This window comes from Camelus ferus, chromosome 7 (genome assembly GCF_009834535.1).
Source record: "Camelus ferus isolate YT-003-E chromosome 7, BCGSAC_Cfer_1.0, whole genome shotgun sequence".
NCBI classification, from domain to species: Eukaryota; Metazoa; Chordata; class Mammalia; order Artiodactyla; family Camelidae; genus Camelus; species Camelus ferus.
In genome coordinates this window covers 34086948-34101736 of record NC_045702.1, presented here as the reverse complement: position 1 = coordinate 34101736, position 14789 = coordinate 34086948, and the positions used below count along the sequence as shown (strand labels likewise).

General features: G+C 37.3%; 2 protein-coding genes across 13 annotated transcripts in view; one reads left to right on the top strand and one right to left on the bottom strand.

Moving 5' to 3' along the window:
* The window catches only part of IMMP2L (inner mitochondrial membrane peptidase subunit 2), a 1220903-nt gene that overhangs the window by 809459 nt on the left and 396655 nt on the right, over positions 1–14789 (bottom strand). The window lies entirely within an intron of this gene.
* The window catches only part of LRRN3 (leucine rich repeat neuronal 3), a 35479-nt gene that overhangs the window by 911 nt on the left and 19779 nt on the right, over positions 1–14789 (top strand). The window lies entirely within an intron of this gene.

Below are 14789 nucleotides of genomic sequence, written 5' to 3'. Positions count from 1 at the left end.
AGAAGGGGACAGTGGGACAGAAGACCAGAGGAGAGGAGAGAGAGAGGGGGCGCGGGGATTTTCCTTTTTCTTCCCATTATTTGTAATGAAAAGCAGATCAGACATCATGCTGTGTTTTGAAACCAACCCCCCCAAACGGGGCATTTTTCTCCCTTTCACCTAGTGGTTGGAGATTAAGGCAAATGCTGTTATATGTCAAGAGCTAAAACCACCAAGCAGAGTGGCAGAATAAGCATATCACAAACAGTTATTGAATTTCTGCCAGGCTACCTCTTACGGATTGGGGTAAATGACTTCCCTTTAATAACATCCCCTCGCTGGTCTGAAGGGACAGTGCAAATGTCTGATTGCTAATGCAGCTGGAACAGACACACTCTAGGTAAAAGGATCCCATGAACCAGAAGAGTTCTAATCTTCTCTGTAATTAACAGGATCACAGTAGGATGACTTTAAAGTACATTTCCTATTTAAGAAGATTGTTTGTTCAATCCAACTGCTATATTCCCTTTGCTGTTACTGAGCTAGATGGCTTAATTCGCCTCTAATTTATTCATTTTTAACAATATGTCCTTGTTTCCATGCCTCTAATTTTCGTGAAAGCAGACTATGAGGATGAGTAGAACCGTCCTCATTTAGTGAAAAGCGGATCATGTGAAAAATTAAAAAAAGGAAGATGTAAGGATTCATAATACCTACCTAGAGAATAGTGTGCCCTGGCACTGTGAATACTGCTCATACCCTACGTTTCTCCTCTTTAGTTTCAGAAGCAATGCCTTTGAGATGGAATTGCTCTCAGTAAACTATGAGCATCCATGCAGTGATGATTCATGGAATACAGTGTGGGTTAATTTACACTTCCAGGCGTATAAAGGAAGCTAGCTACTTAGAATATGCTTTCAAACAGACAACATCAACTGAGGATGTTCAGGGAAACATTCACTACCCCCTTTACTGGGTCCTGTAAAAACATTCAAACAAACCTAGTATTTACATTTCATCTTCTGAAGCTCTCTCCCCCTTCCTCGAGTTCAACTAACCAAATAGTTAATGGAGACTGATTCTTTCGAACTGTATGTTATTTTTCCCCCTACAACTGTGATATCAGAGTTATGATTGCTTTCTACTTTATAATAGAAGCCAAAACCAAGAGACAATAACCAGCCACTTAGATCCTGCCACTTTCCCATAAATGTGTCAAAAAAATGAGTCACTTTACAATATGTAATGTAAGAAGTCAATTAATTCCAGTGACCTTTGGAAATGATGACAATAGAGCAGCTCTGACAATATGCCACTGGCTTCGATTTTCCCTCTGTAAAATGAACAAGTTTAAGAAGAGGTTTCCTGCTCAGAGTGAAAAATGAAAGGTGCTGAAGCATTAGCTAGAAATATTGGCAGGTTCGCTCGCTCTGCCTCAAATACCACACGCAATCTATAGAAAAAACAAAATGATTAATTACAAAGAGGAAAGGGTGTTGTATTTGCTTTTCTGCTATTCATCAGAAGTGCTGCTTTTGCAACAGAACAGATCTGGTATTTTGAGGTACCTCCTAAGTTCCTCACCAAGGGAGAAAGCTTGAAGCAGATACTAAACCTCCCAATTTCCAACTCCGGTATAATGTAGCATTGCAGTATTGATTTCAGGTTTTCTTAGACCTTTTCTGAGGAAACTTTCCGTACCAAACACACACATGCTTAAATCCTACCCAGCCTATTTTAAAATTGCAATCAATGACACCGAAGAACAGTGGATTCACTCTTTAACCTTGGTAAAGCTCACATACATATTTTGTGGATTACAGAGATCAATAACGTGCCCTCTTGAGTCTGAGAAATACAATCACTCCAGGCCCCCAGGGCTGTCACTAGGTGTGTGCCAAGGAGTTTGGTGATCTGATGAGCATCTGCCAGTGCCAGATGATGGACATATGAGCATGCCTGGATGACTTAACCACAGTCTCCCCCAATCATGTTGCTATACCATAAATAATAGCTTTCTGGCAAGATAAGCTTCAAAAGACCATCTTTTCAGAGTGCTGCTTGTCACAGGCAACACGCTGAGTTAGAATGCTGAAGAGTAGGTGGAATTTTTCCCTCGGTGGGTTGTTGCTGCTGCCGTTAATGGCTTAAAAACAGTGTTATCAGCTTTCTAGGCTAGCAATTTATGGACCTATGAAAAAGGTGATCAACTTATAATTCACTAATTGTATGTTATTATTTTTGTCCTTTTTTATACCTACTGCTTTTTAATTTTTTACCAAAATTTTTGGCCACAAAATGGGTTTGATGTTTCACTCCCAACCCTTACTCTGAATTTTTTCTGGTGCAAAATGCCAATGTAACATGACATTATACTCTTTATCACAAACTCATTAAGTTGATGAGAAAGGTTTGTAACTTGAGTCCAAAAAAATAACACTTACATAAGTTAAGAATTATTACTTAATTAGCAGCCCCTGCAGATGATCACAGATGAGTTATCTGTTGGGGAATCTGAAGATCATTTAAAAAGAAGCTAATAACACGCTAAAAAATTAGTCCCTGCTTCTAGACTCAGTAAGGATGCCCCCAAAGAATAATTTAAAATAATGTAGCTCCGGCCAATCTGGCCCACTGAAATGTTCTATGTAGACCTTGTTCTGAGGGTTTAACCACTTATGTATCACTCCTTGGTCCCATGAAACTAAATAAAGCAGGTAAACATGAGGCAGTACATCAGGACACCTTGTCAGTGCTGCCAAAGAGAAAGCTCTCTGACGTTGCCTATACGATGAGCGCTTTGGAAAGCTTCACTGTGTAGCAACTGAACACAGGTCCCGCGCAGAGCACAGTGAATGCCTCCCCGCCTCTTCTGAAGAAGTGATGTCTGGTCAGACACCTAGCAAGTAGAATATGACAGCAATCATTCCTTCAGCCGTGATGTAAAAGGGAATCGAAGTTAATGTAAAGAAAGTAAGTGGTGCCAGAGGATAGGAAAAGTAACAGGGAGAAATAAAGAAGCCTTCTTTAACTTGATGGGAGGGGTAGAAGAAAATTTCAGTAGGTGCTGTTTGGACGTCATTAAGTCAGGCAGAGCAGAGATGTCAAAATGCGCATCTTAGATTTTATGAAGAAATGCAGTGCCCCCGGGCCATCTACTATTTTTGTGTAATTGTCATATTTGTATATAACTGCTTGCTGTTATGTTAATTTATCTTTAGGTTGTGATGAGGGAGGGTGATTTTTTTTAAAGGTGCCATTCATAAAATTACATTACACAACCTGGGCATAGGGGAATGAAAAAGGGGGAGATGTTTTCGTGTAACAGGACAATTTTAGGAATGAATGGGACCTTTGGTAAATGGTCTGATACGCTCGCTTTACAGGTCAAGAAACTGAGGCCCAAAGAGTTTAACACCTACCCCACATAACTCAGCTCTTTATTGGAAGCCTGATATAGAATCTCTTCGAGCGTGCCTTCCAGCAGTCCCTTAAAAGTCTGCCTGCTCACTCACTCAAAGACAATATTCTTAAAGAAAAGAAAAAAAGCTCATAGATATGTGCCAAAAAAAAAAAAAACTTAAAGAGATGTTTATCTAGATAATCAAATACTCTAAAAGTAAAAGCAGAAAGTGAACAATAGAAGCAATAACAATTTGTTAAGTATCTACCAACCAAATATTTCAAACTCATAGTTGGGAGGATATAGTATACTATATTCTGTAATGAGTCTTAAAAATTTAGGATTGCCCTCTTTTTAAAAATCTAAATAATAATACTGCTATCCTTCACCTATAGAAATTCAGCTACTCAGCATCCACTGTAAGTTTTCTGAGGAATTCTGAAGAGACTCTCCAGTCCTTTTTCACTGGGTTTCTCTGTAACAGTTTAAGGCACTTAGATGTGTCCTCTTTCTATGCAGTGGCCATTCTCATGCTTTGGTTGTACACCTCACAGAGGATATTCTCAGAATAGCAATCCCTACTTTCCTCTCTCCATTCTGCCTTTTCCAAGTTCATTTCCAAAGTTAGAGAAACTTTGTAGACAATGACGTAGCTCCTTAATTTCACCACCCTTTTTTTTTTCTTTTTTGGCAAATTTCTCTAAGATTAATTAACTGACTCAAAAATTTTGTAGAGGTAAAGAAGGTTACAAAAATGTAACATGGTAATTGTGACTGTCGAGAGCTATACTGTTTATAGAGTAAATGCCATTTGCTCCTCACAGCAACCTTGTGAGGTAGGAATGATGATGATGATCTCTATTTTAATTGAGATTGGAGAATGAGGTTCTGTGAGGTCAGAGACTGGCCGTGGTCAGGAAGCTAACATGTGGAGGAGCTGGGTATTCTGACTCACAAAATGGTACAGCACTGATCATAGAACCTGGCACTTTGTGAGCCCATTAGTAAATATCACTCCCCTTTGTCTTGCAATCCCATTCTAGAATAACCCTTTCAAGTTCTATGTCCTTGGCACCATACCACACTACATGTGTATAGATTTCTGCAAGTAAAAAAACCTCTACTTCTCAGTTTACATCACAGCTAATCACATGCTTGAGTTAAATAAGAAAAACACAACCTATTCTTGGAGAAAAAGATTACATGTCTTCTACCTACTCACCCATATGTTTGTCTGACAGCATTAGCACTTTGATAAACAGATAGTTAGCTAAGGTCTCAAAAACTGGATAAAATGGAGTGAGTAAATTATTTAGACACAGTTCAGGTTTTTGGAAAATTATGAACAAAGCCCTCAAAGTTATGTGAAGCACCACCAATGGATAAAGTTCACTAGAAAAGCGACTTGACTGCCATTTCCTTGCTAGTTAGTCTTAGAGGAAAATGGCACATAATGACCTCAAAATGACAATAAATATATTCAGATTATTCTTAGGGCCCTTTCTAAGGGAGATTTAGTCTCTCAAAAGTAATATCATCCTTGGAATAAATGAAAATCCCTAAATCACATGTTCTAAATATTATCATGTCAAGCTTTACTTCCAGAAGGTGAAGCATTCCAGATTATCAGCTACTGTTTAGGAAAGAGTATAAACATTACCATTTTTTACCCCTTGTCTGCATTGAAGAGGCCCCGGGACTCCCCAGTAACCCACTGAAGCAACTAAAGGCTTAACATCAACAGGCAACATTTTCTATTTCTAGAGTCCTGAAACTCCTGGGATTTAACTCCCTGAGGAGTGAGAGAGGAAGTAGTGTTTCCCAACTTGTACAAAGCAGTGACTCCTGGAATGGGAGAGTGTATTCCCCTGGAACTGAGCCTACTAATGTGCTCTGGCCAAGCAGTGGGCTTCAGGAAGGCTCAGGCTCAGAACACACACCAATGACATGAGTGATACTGGATATTCTGACTACAGAAAATACTTAGAGAGGCCTCATTTGCACTGGGAGTGGAGAGGACTAAATGTGTTTTATTACAAACATTCTCTAAAATCAGGAAATTGAATTAATAAAATGACTATAAAGGAACAAGGGCAAATATTTTAGTAGATTCATTCCACTGGTAAAATTTGCTCCATAATATCTTACTATCTTATAGCACTGAAAAGTCAAGCCATTTAAATTACATTGTCACCAATTTAGTTTACTTTTGTTTAAAAAAATTAAAACTCAAAAAAAATGCTAAAAACAAACATAATTTTCAGACAGTCAATTCATACTGGCCTTTACGTCATTAGAATACTTTCCTCATTGCTATATTCATATGCCCAAGACATATTGGTCTTACGGTGGTTTGCCAACAATATCTCTGGGCTCCATGTTTAGTTCTATTTTCATCAAAAATCAGTCACTCAGAAACACCAAATACCTAATACATTCTACAAAGAGTGTATGAGACCACAGTGACCTTTACTGAAATTTCAATAGCTGCAGGAGGTTAATTTTAATACACCTCTAGATAGATCATATTTTGATTTCTACAAGGAGTCAGTAGCCTTACGCTGCATGTGCCTAAGGCATTGAGAACCCAACAACAGAGTAGATGAAAATGGGGCCTGAGTGTAGATGACAATGTTGTTTCACTGAAGAGAAAGTGCAGTACAATGAGATAAGAAAAACAATGCTACCACCATATATGCAAAAAATTTGTTCTAAGCCTTTTAAAACTTGGAAGGTCTATTCCTGGTAATTCTTTAATGAAAAACTAGTAAAATGCTGTTACAAGATACGAGCTTAAACTGTTTTCATCCAACAAGTCAATTTTTTGTGTGAAGAGCTGAACTGATTCACTTACCAAACATACAATTTATATTTGTTCCTCTTACTGTAGGCTGTCATCCACGTATTTTTGCACAAACATGACAGCTGCTCTAAGAGTGTCACAGGTGATGTTCAGCTAACTTTTTAAAATCAGGTGGTTACCAAAGTAACTTTTCCTTAATCAGTGATTTTATTTTTAATGAGCAAGCAAATTCCATGTAAATACCCAAGTCTCATTTTTCATTTACACTATAAATTGTGTCACATTCTGCTGCTGTTGGACAAAATGGTCAAAGAAATGAAGAATTACATGTCTTATGACATAAAGTACGGTTAGCAGGGGACTTACGAGCTCAAATCACACTATATTTCTCTGACAGTCCTTTCCTGGCTAAGGGAATGATCATAATATTATCAGATTTCATTTATTACATAAAGAATTTTCTGTGCCAAACATTGTGCTGAACACTGTACGTGTATTTTCTCACTTCATGAACATTTTCTCATTTAATCCTCATAATCACCATATGAAGCCAGTACTGTTATTAATCCCATTTTACAATGAGAAAAATAAGGCTTCATGAAGAAAAGTAACTTTGCCTCACCTAATTAACTGATTAAAGGGATCTATGTCAGTCTGCATTCTTCTTATACTAGGATATTATTTTTTTTGGCATGATTCATTCTTTCATATTTTCTTCTTTTTTTGTTTCTGAGGAAAAAGTGATGGTTCACTTAGTTATACTGGAGTATCACTATCCATTTGATCACCTAAAATGATTCTTCCAGTTCACTTCACTGCCAGATCTTCTACCAGTGGCTTATAAGTATATAGTCTTCTTCCTTCGCTATTTTTCCATCAAGTAGAATTCAACATCCCTCTTTACCTGAGGTCATGCAGTGCAATAACTGGCACAAAGGAAAAATGCAAAGCTTAGCTCATAGGTCTCAATTCTCATCATTTATAACAATTCTTCCTGGCTCCAGCTCCAATCTGGGGGTCCTTTCTTTCTTCATGTCTTACCCTTTAAACGAGGAAGGCAAAAACAGTCTGAATTCTATTTTACTGCTGGTATGTTCATCCATTGTCAATGAAATTCATCAATCCTTCTCAGTAGTAGTAAGTTTCTAGCTCTGTACAGTGAATTGGTGAAAGCTGTAATCCATTTTTTCAAAAGGAGCTTGCTGAGCCAAACCTAAAACTTCAGCAGAACTGTTCTATCCCAGCTGTTTGCAAAACTTCAGCGTTTCTCGCTGAGTAACTTCCTCCAAGAGCTACCAGGGAAGCCCTTCAATCTGACTGTCCTACATAGAAAAAGCTGAATGTGAAATTAAGGCCAAAATGTTCCTGACAATTCTTCCAATGATTAGGAATGGCGTTTACAGTGCTCATGTTCATAAGTATTTTCTTATCAGAATGAAGGGTTTTTTTTTTTAAACAATTGTAAATAATTAGGCAACAGAAAATTGTAATTCAAGCTGGAGGTGACAGAAGGTGAAAGTATCTGTGCATGATGAATAAACTAACTCAACACAGGTCTGAAGTAAAGATAGATATGTAAAATTTAAATTCAACTTTTCCACTGATTTTTTTCGTGCTACTTCTTACATTCATACACAACAGTGAGGTAGCAAAAGAGAAAAACAGGGATTCTGGCCAATGGTTATTCAATATGGACCACACCCTGGACCCTGGTTAAGCTCTTCATACACTTCATCTCACCTAACTTCACACCTCCACGAGGAACAGAAGCTCAGAGTGGGGATGCATTTGTCTAACTTCCCATGTGTCCAGGTCCTAATTTGAATCCTGAGTGTGGACTCCAAATCCCATTCTATTGAAATCATGCTATTTGCATCTATATTAGAATAAGCATGACGTATGTATCCTTTGGGAAGCACTTTACTTTTTATGCCCAAGAATCCAACAACAGACTCTTCCCATAGTTTTAAGTTCCTCAGCAAAGACCAGAAAGCTTATATAATAATCAATCAAACCTTAGTTTCATTACATGGTGCAACCTGATCAGTATCTCATAAATAATGTAAGGAACACTCCATATACTACAATTCATCCAAACTAAAAGTATAATTCGTAGATTTTCTACTTTAACATTCTTATTCATTTATGTAATTTCAGAAGTGTGATGGAAAAAAATATATATATATATCATAGTTGAATTCCCAAAAGGACTTGTGAATCTCTAAGATTTTTACCATTTCTTAGGGAATGGAAATCAGAAATGAAATAAGGAAAGTTTCCCAGGCCATAAATATCCTGCAAATTGAACAGATAGAACAATCTTTCAACCCCTTCCTTCCCCATAAATGTAGCTCCCCAAGTTTGGGAAATATTTGAAACTTCTTTGTATGTTTTCTATGTTTTGTACACTTAGAAAAGATGGCAAACGTAAGTTCAAATCTGCCCCATGATTTTTTTTCCTCTCTAGAATAGTAACTCCTCCTTGACCACCATATTTTGCCTTTATTCCTTCCCATACCACATTGAAGGTAATGGTATATTGAGTTCTTAACTTCATTTAAGCATGAGGTCTTCCTTTTGACATAATCATGTTTAATTATAAATCAATGTGCTATTCTGTACTCTACTTGATAGAGACTTCTAGGAATCTTTGAAAGGGAAGATATTATAAAATAATTTATCATTTAGTCACTCATTTAGATAAGCCATATCATGATTATTTTGTCAATGACTGTAGATACATCCATAGTCAACAAATAGAATCTTGAGATACCAGTAAGAATGATGTATAACATATATTTGCTGATGTATAATACAGCAAATAGAACCAAATCTATCTACCTACCTATCTATCTATAATCTTCTCATCTTAACAGGTGTTATTCTATCAAGATCTTTGAAGGCACCATATTCCAAAAGTACTGTGAAACACATTCATTGCCTGATGTTATATATGTGTTTTTATATTCTGATTCATTTTTAACATTAAAGCAAAGTTTATTAAGCTGTATCTATGATGATCAATAGCAAATTCATGGTGCTTATTTTTAACACAGAATCTCTGACAGAGACACCTAAGAATCCCTAGTGATTTTTTTGCACAAAGGTTCAGAACTAGTGGTTAAAGAGTCAAGTCTTTTCTTCATGTCCATTGTCTGCCATTTTTGTTTTAGGTTTAGAAAAAAATTGCTTATTGGTAATGAACAATTACTTGCTTAAATTAGGCAGACTGTGCATACAGTAGGTATACTGTGTTGTATTTTTCCCAAGAGAAAATTGGGAATGGGGTAGGGCTAAGTGATTTAAGGGTTTGTGAGGGATCTAATTGAGATATTTAAATAGATGATCTTAGTTAAAATGCTTGTGAGCCTGAGGTAACTAACAGTAGTCCCAAGTCTAGAGAGGTCCACCATCCAGAGTCATTTCTTAGTTCTCAGGTGATGACTGTAGGGTGGTAGATCACGTATGCTTAGTATGAGTGTCTACCAGAAATGGACAAAAACCTTTTCCCCACATATTCATGTGAACTCCTATTTTCAAATGCTCTATCATATTCTATGTGGAATTCAACTGAGGGTTATACAGAAACTGCCACTGGCATCATTAACGGATGAATTCTACACTGCCTACTGATTTGCCTTCAAATACCACTGAATAATACAAGGAGTCAGACCCAGTATAACAGAACCATGAAAGTGAGAGAGATTTTGCAGATAGCAAGTCACTTGCTCCAAGTGACCTTACTACTTAAATACATAATTGGAACCACAAACCAGGTGATTCAATCCGTGCCTAGCGATTATTTCACAGCACACTGACTGTGATGACAGAGCTTCAAAAAGATTGACCACGTGTTCCTATCAAATCATTCCTTTTCTTAAGCATCATTATGACCCAAAGTTCCCAAACTCAACCTTGTAGAGAAATTCAGCAGTGCCTTCCCTGTGAAGGGCCGGTATGTGTACAAAGTCTAAGCTGCTAGAGCCTGGCAGAAGCCCAAGTCTCTACCATCCAGTCAGTCTTCAAGATGCCTCTTTAGATTGACATTTTCCTGACATTAATGTGTGGTGGCTGCTCTGTATCAAGCATGTTAATTACTTGGGACCTGGGTTTTGAATTTGTGGCCTGAAGTGGTTTCAGGTGAAGACTTGTTTTATTTCATTTTAAATCAGTCAAATAAGAGAGAGAGAGAGAGAAATTATTAAATGGAAAACCACAAATTTAAAAAATGGCAACTATACAAAAAGCCAGTTTCATATTTATCCAAAATTGAAATAGAATGACACAATTCTTTGCACTATTCTACTGGAAATTTCTACTCCTCTTGGATATTCCATCCCCAATTTTAAGGACTCTGAGACCATCCTGCCCTCATCCTCTTTGCTGGGGGCCTAAGAAGCTTTATAACACATATAAAATAATCGCAAACTTTGAAATTATAATCTCATTTCAAACTTACTTCTTAACTTTTATAAAAATGCTGCTTTAAGTTTCCTCTCCAAAAAATGCACAGTATCGAACAATGAGTACCCAAGGCCCTGAGTTACTAAAATAAAATGTAAATTGCTGATGATGGCATGACCTTCTTTTAGAGCATAGAGTGTCCATTTATCAAAATGACTTTCGAGACAGTTTTTATTTTCTCTCATTTGAAAAATCCTTCAGTACTAATGAATGCCGTTTAAATTACTTTTTTAACCATCTCCAGAAGGTATGTTTCCTCTCAAATGTAACCACATCTCAAATGACAACTGTCCTATCCCATCATCTTAAAAGTCATACTAGAATTTTTCTAGGTTTATAGTTGACTTCTACAACTTATGGTACTTCTACAGCTCTGTCTATTTCAGTTCTAACTTCACACAAACATGGAGGCACACGTGCATACACTTTCACACACACAAATACTATTGACTTTTTTTGACATCTCCCAACTGTTCTTACCAGTTCACAAGTTTTTCAATTAAGTCTAGCCATACTTACTTGTACCTAGTTTCCCAGAATGCTTCTTCTTGTAAGACATGCCACAGAACTGAGAGGACTAATATTGTGGTGCATTTTAAGAGTTCTTATAGAAATAATAATAAAAAAAAATCTGCAAAGCAAGTAAAATTCTACAACCTTTTAAGGAAATCAAATGCCATTCAAGTAACTCTGTGTTGCTCTGCCATTTCTCCAGTTCCAACAAATTCTAATAAATTTGACCATTATTCTGACTATCACTAATATGATAGTGATTAACATTTACTAATTACTTCGTATGTTCCCAGCACAGTTACAATTAAGAAAATTTTTTTAAACTAATGTGTCCTCTTAATTTAATTTTCATGACATTCCCCTGAAGTAGGTACTGTTCTCACTCACCTTGTAGTAGATGAGAAATCAATGACAGAGGAAGAGGAAGAAGTGGAGTCTATGTCTGATCCCTTAATCACTAGGCTGTCTGTCTGTAAAGAATATCCTTCTCAGAGTGCCAGAGAGCAGTAGAGTTAAGATAAAGTATTTGCATTGGCTGCTTAGGAGGTACTGGGGTTAAATGTGGAGCCAAATGGGAACAGTAAAAAGTGATATGCCTGTAATACAGGTTTGGAGGAAAGGCTACGATTTCATTTTCACTTTCAAAGCGTAATACCACTCCTATTTCTGGGTTGAGGCTTATATTCAGGTCATCATTCTGAAAGCCAAATTTGCTAGAAAAATATCTCTTGCTGTTGAAGAATTCCATCCTTCCTTCCTTCCTTCCTTCACGTATGCACATAGACACCTCCATTTCCCACAGCAAGAGCTAGTTTTGTGTAGTAGAAATGATGAAGCTCCAGGTAGAGAAGAGACAGTAGTCATACAATTGTCTTTGCCCACTTCCCCATAAATGTATAGTTCTGTAAGCCACAATTCAATATTATTCTAAAGAGGGAAACAATGTCTTATGTCATCTGCTGTAGATTTACCGAGTGCCACCCTGTGTTCTAGCAATGTTTTCACATCTGTTGCTAGGCCTCCAAGTCTACATATTTCATGTATCCTCATGCTGTCAGTTAGGTAACTAACAGCATCACTTTGATTGCTGCTCAGAGCAGTTTTAAAAAAAAAGGAGGAGATATACATGAAATTGCTGAGTATGGTTGCCAGCAATAGTTTAACACAGTGCTAAATCCTAGAAAATCCCATCATTAAATCCCCCTACCTAGTCTGTTCAGGCTTTAGCTTTTTGGAACAAATGCTAAAGAAAGATCCTTAAATGGACAGAAAAGGAGAGTTGTTATTAGAAATAGAAAAGGTGGAGGACTTGCCAGGGGGCAGCAGGGGAAGGGATTGTTAGTGTATCCTAATAAGCTATAAGGTGAATTTACTTATCAAATTAAAAACATGCACCCATATGCCCAGGTTCTCATCCCACTGGAAGTAGGGGCAAAATCTCTTTGGGATTGAGAGGACAGTGACTTCTGAAATACTGGAGAAGAAAGTAAAAGCAAGCAGAGGGAAGGGGAGAGGCTTACACAAAAGAGAAGAGGAAAAAAAAAAAAAAAAGGAAGGAAGAGGCGCTGCAGGTACAACAGCTGATAGACTTAAGTTGGGCCCAAAATGTGGGTCCACTTGCCGCAATACAGAGACCAAAAACATGGCCATTTGGAAAAGCTCCAGGACAGAGCAATTTGATTTCCAGGAAAGGAATCAGGGAGACAAAAGTACACTCATCTCTGCAGACTGAAAATGTGTATTTCCAAATAAAATAATCACAAAGCCTATTAAAGTGCCCTTGAAAACAATTTGATTTTTCTCCATGAGATAAACCAAGGAATCCATATGTCAACATGTGGAAAAATGACGAAATCGATGTCAAATCACCTTCATTTTGCAACAACACACTTCTAGGATTCTGACATCCAGTTGTATCTAGTTATACCAAGTATGAAATTCAGAAATGATGCAGCTAAAGAGAAGACTGCTAATTCCTGACAACACGTGGAAAGGAACAGATGAGAACAAGACAACACAAAAGTTTATAAATTGACCAAATGAGACTACGTATGTTCCCATCTTCTATGACAACGGAAGTTTATTGACTGATAGTTTACATCTGGTTTGTTCCTTTATTCTGCAAATCACAAAAATGGGTTGCTGTGGCAACTGCCACGTGCTATTTAGCTTGCTGGGAGGAATAAAAACAACAACAACCCTCCCTGTACCTTCTAAGTCACCAATAAAGCATTTATTTTTATTGTTCCTCCTGCCCCAAGAGAACAAATCTCCCGACAGTGGGTCTACTTTTTATAGTTTTAAAAATGGGCTTGCTTTCTGTTGTTTGCATTTTTTATTATGTATACTACCAATTTATGCAAATGGGGAAGAAAAAATCCATAGAAATATATAAGAGATGGATACAGATTGCCTGAGTTACATGAATGGGACAGGGCCATTGTCTTTTACAGCATCCCACTTTTATCAACAGCTCTTTTACCCAATTTAACTCCACTGATGTATGTATCAAATCTACACGATGCTCCCAGGAATATAATGCAAGCTCAATGCTTAAAGCATCAACAAGGGCAGGCTTATTTTTCTCGACCAAAAACAAAAGCAAAGTGCAAATAGGAGACTGTAAATTTTCTTGGAAGCATATTCTTAGTCTCACAGTAACACTAACAGTATGTTTACAAGGATGCTGTGGAGGACCCTAGAACACATCATGTTACCAATACCTGCACAGTGGAACAAGCAAATTAACACCTCCACTCTGAATGAAATGAAAATGGGAAGGAGAATACTCATCCTTCACCTACTTACTTCTCCACTGGGACCTAAAAGAATTGAGGCAAATATGTAGATTATTTAAGACCCTGAAAATGGAACAATAAAAACTCAAGTCATGGTTCTCCTTATTCAGCGGCAAGTTTCATAACCTTTTAAACTCTCCTAATATTGTTCTGACTGGGAAGGTCAGTTCTTTTTGAAAGAACTCAATTATCAGCCCTTAAAACGACAGAAGTCTCTTCTCTCTGGAAGCTCAGTGGTTTTGAGAAAGCTCTTTTAGAAATGGTCCACTTACGAAAGCAAGCAAATAAAGTAAATCTACCACCACCACTACTACTGCCATATGAAAACCCTCTCCAAGGTTGCTTATCATCCTAGGCCTGGGATAAGGGCTGACTCTTTTGAGGCAGGGACTCAGACAGGGCAAGGATGGGTGAGGTATGGCTGCTAAAAGATGCTAGAGATTTATAATATAAGTAACGATAAGATAATGAGAACTAAAGTTTCTGTGTGAAAACACTATATAGCCAGGGTACACATCAAAATGTCCCTAACAGATGTTGGAGGCAGACGTTCCTAACTGTCTACAACAGTCTTCTGTTGTTCCATTTAATCATACTAAAGAAATGGAATGAACAGACAGACAGATTTATTTTTTCACTTTTCCTTCAGCAACAACAGAGAATAATCAATTTAAAAATAATTGGAGAAATTTGTGTTTTGTTCATAAGAGAAAAGGAAAGCATCCATTCAGCGGTACCCCACAGAATCATTGGCTTAATAGCGTTTCTAATATGTTATGCATTTATTCAATCTACTTCTTACTACATTAAAATGCAGAAACAATTACTC